The following is a 4,225-nucleotide window of genomic DNA, read 5'->3' as shown; positions in this document are numbered from 1 at the left end:
AGCTACATACACCAGGGCTGGTGAAATGTAGCTGGTGCCCTAGCCGCCCGGGCCTGCCAAATAACAATGACAACTACAACAACAAAATAGCCAGGCGTTATGGTGGGCATCTGTAGTCCCAGCTACTTAGGAGGCTGAGGCAAAATAATTGCTTAAACCCAAGAACTTGAGGTTGCTGTGACCTGTAATGCCATGGCACTCTACAGAATGCAAAGTAGTGATTGAGACTGTTTTAAAAAAAAAAAGAAAGAAAGAAACAAAGAAACAACAACAAACAAGTAGGTTCTCACAGAACACATCCATAAGCTGAAGGCTGACAGGTCTGCCAGAAGCTCCCGGCTGACCACACTGTGGCCTGTGGGTCTAAGTCCAAGGAATTGCATAAGTGTGGTGAAGAGCACCCCAGGCCAAAAAGGAGGAGCCTTTGTCCCAGGAGGAAGAGACCAAGAAATAAAGCTCCCCCTCTTGTTTGTCCATAGTGGCCTCAGTGATCACATAGATCAATTGTTCAAATAAAACAAGCTTTTATCTGGAAAGAGAGGGAAGAGAAGGGAAAAGAACAAGGTCCCTAAAGGAAAGCTCCAACACTAACAACATGTGTCCATACTATGACTCTTTTCTCCTGTTCTTCTCCAAAGGTCTTGTCCAGGTCTGTCCAGAAGGTCTGGACCTTCTGAGGACACTTAGGCACCAGCCACACTGACTCCTGGAGACCCAGAATGCCTGTGTGCTGCGTCAGTTGAATGTGGGCTACAGAAGTGCATGAATCAGTGTCAGTAAGAAAAACAGAAGCTATTCTACATACTTCAGACAGAAATGTACTTAATGCAGGGATTAGGTGCAAAGACACTGGAGATGATGAAGGAGCTAGTGGTAAAAGGTGACATTATCCAGACCCAGGAAACCACCCTGGGACTAGAGCCTACGGCGTCACTCTCATGATGATGGAGCTGGGGGACCTACTGCTGCCAAAGGTCAGGCATCTCCTGAAGCATCCCCTTTCTCCAACCTTCAAATGTAAACAAGTTCCAGCCCATTGGAAGAACCTAATTGGGACCCAGCTATGAATGGAGTTTGCCACTTTCTAGCTCTGGCCATGCAAATGAGAGACCAAGCACCAAGAGACAGTATGAAACGCAAGAAGTCAGGTGATAAACCAAGTTTGAACCAAACTCAACTTGATACTCAATCCCCTAATCTGGCACTTTTCTCCTCATTTATATAATTGGAAGAAATATCCTAAACTAATGGCAGAATCCCACATTGGTTTGCAGACCACGGGTTGAAAGCTTTCATTATAAGAAAAAGAATAGCTGGGGGCGGCACCTGTGGCGCAAACGAGTAGGGCACTGGCCCCATATACCAGAGGTGGTGGGTTCAAACCCAGCCCAGGCCAAAAAGTGCAAAAAAAAATAAATGAGGGCAGTGCCCTGTGGCTTAGTGAGTAGGCCTCCAGCCCCATATACTGAGGATGGCGGGTTCAAACCTGGCCCCAGCCAAACTGCAACAAAAAAACAGCTGGGCACTGTGGTGGGTACCTGTAGTCCCAGCTATAGGCGATAAAGTGAGACTCTGTCTCTACAAAAAAAAAAAAAAGAAAGAAAGAAAGAAAGACATTTAAGTTCCTCATTCCCACCAAAATCAGAACAAATGTTCTGTTGTTTTTGTAAATTTTTTTTTTTTTTTTTGAGACAGAGCCTCAAGCTGTCCGCCTGGGTAGAGTGCGATGGCATCACAGCTCACAGCAACCTCCAACGCCTGGGCTCAAGGGAGTCTCCTGCCTCCGCCTCCCAAGTAGCTGGGACCATAGGCGCCCACCACAACGCCCAGCTATTTTTTGGTTGCAGCCGTCATTGTTGTTTGGCGGGCCTGGGCTGGATTCGAACCCTCCACCTTAGGTGTATGTGGCTGGCACCTTAGCCACTTGAGTCACAGGTGCCGAGCCTGGTTTTATACATTAAAATGAAAAGTTCTAAAAGCATTGCAAAGGTTAATGCCACCAGCATAGACTTAAAATATCCATGTCTTAGGTTTGGACAGTGGAAAAGACACTTGGTCTTGAACAGGGTAGAGGCGTATCATAAACTTAATCAGTGGTGACCCCAGTTGCCACTGCTATTTATTTATTTATTTGTAGTTTTTGGCCAGGGCTGGGTTTGAACCTGTCACCTCCAGTATATGGGACCAGTGCCCTACCCCTTTCAGCCACAGGCGCCACCCATTATTTATTTATTTTTTAAAATTTATCTTCTTTTTTTTGAGACAGAGCCTCAAGCTGTTGCCCCGGGTAAAGTGCCATGGCATCACAGTTCACAGCAACCTCAAACTCTTGGGCTTAAATGAGTCTCCTGCCTCCGCCTCCCAAGTAGCTGGGACTACAGGCACCCGCCACAACACTCAGCTATTTTTTGGTTGCAGCTGTCGTTGTTTGGCGGACCTGGGCTGGATTCGAACCCGTCACCTTAGGTGTATGTGGCTAGAGCCTTAGCCACTTGAGCCACAAGTGGTGAGCCATTTTTAATTGATCTTATTTTAGAGGCAGGTCATTGCTCTGTTACCCAGGCTGGAGTACAGTCGCTCAATTGTAGCTTACTGCAACCTTGAATTCCTGGGTTCAATGGATCCTCTTACCTCAGCCTCCCAAGTAGCTGGGCACATTCTGTGTACATGCCACCATATCCAGCTAATTTTTAAATTTCTTTGTAGAGATGTGGTCTCACTATGTTGTCCAGGCTGGTCTTAAACTATTGGCTTCAAGCAATCCTCCCACCTCTGCTTCTCAAAATGCTAGGATTATAGGCATGAGCCACTGTGCCTAGCCACCACTATTATTTCAGATGTGGCTTCTTGACTCCCAAAAATTGATCAAGCAAATGTATTTTTCTCCATTATGACAGATAATACATATAAGAAACAATTAGCTTTATAATCAAGCCAACTTTTCTTCTCTATGCCCTAATTCAGTGGTTCTCAACCTTCCTAATGCTGCAATGTATTTTCATTGTTACAAAGGGATCATGACCCACAGGTTGGGAACACTGCTCTAATTTAGTCTCATTTAGCATAAGAGTCCTGATAGTATTAAAAGAAGAAGAAAAGGAGGAGGAGGAGGAGGAAGAAAGAAATCTGTCTTTTTGCTTTTCATTTTGATTTTTTTGAGACAGAATCTCACTTTGTCACCCTTGGTAGAGTGCTGTGGCATCACAGCTCACAACAATCTCAAACTCTTGGGTTCAAGTGATTCTCTTGCCTCAGCCTCCCAAGCAGCTGGGACTACAGGCGCTTGCCACAAGGCCCAGCTACTTTTTGTTGTAATTGTCATTGTTGTTTAACAGGCCAGGGCCCAGTTCAAACCAGCCAGCTCCTGTGTATGTGGCCAGTGCCCTAACTGCTGAGCTATGGGCGCCAAGCCACAATGAGTGTTTTTCTTTTGAGAAATAGCCCCTGGGTTTTTACTGGCTTCAAGTAGACCACACACTTGACCATAGAGCACACAGTGCTCTTGTGATTTGTTTTCTGATTGCTAATGCTCAGTAGTTCTCAGGTGGAAATGGTCCACACAGAACATGGCCCAAACAGCCCCAAAAGTACAATGAGTGGGTTGTCTTACTCTCAGGGTGCTCATTGCTGCACACTGTTCCAGTGACTCAGGTGACAGGGAAGGGGAAAATGGGATCGCTTTATGCATGGCTCTGTCTAGTACACTGGTATGAGACAGAAGTGAACTGTTCATGGCCTGAGCACCCTGCCAAGTGTGATCCTGAAAGAGCAGAGGAAGGAAATCCTCCTGGGGGCAGAACTTGGAGGAAGGCATGTGGTTTTCCACTTTGTCTCAAAGAAGCAATGGCTCGAAATCAGGAGCAACACTGAATCATAGACAGTGGTTACCTAAGGGAAAAAAAAAGAGAGAGAGAGAGAGAGAGAGAGAGGCTTGGAAATACAATATTTGGGAGAGAGGAACAAGGAGAGACCCCAACCATTAGAATCCTCATGTCTGGGCTCGGTGCAGTGGATCACACTTGTAATCCTAGGACTCTGGGAGGCTAAGGTGAGTGGATTGCTTGATCTCACAGGTTCAAGACCAACCTGAGCAAGAAGAGTGAGACCCCCATCTCTAAAAATAGCTGGGGATGTGGTGGGCACCTATAGTCCCAGCTACTTGGGAGGCTGAGCCCAAGAGTCTGAGGTTGCTGTGAGCTATGACGCCACAGCACTCTACTGAGGC

The sequence above is a fragment of the Otolemur garnettii genome, unplaced genomic scaffold (assembly GCF_000181295.1).
Source record: "Otolemur garnettii isolate 467f Iridium unplaced genomic scaffold, OtoGar3 scaffold00204, whole genome shotgun sequence".
Taxonomy (NCBI): Eukaryota; Metazoa; Chordata; class Mammalia; order Primates; family Galagidae; genus Otolemur; species Otolemur garnettii.
Note: the sequence above shows the minus strand (reverse complement) of the source record.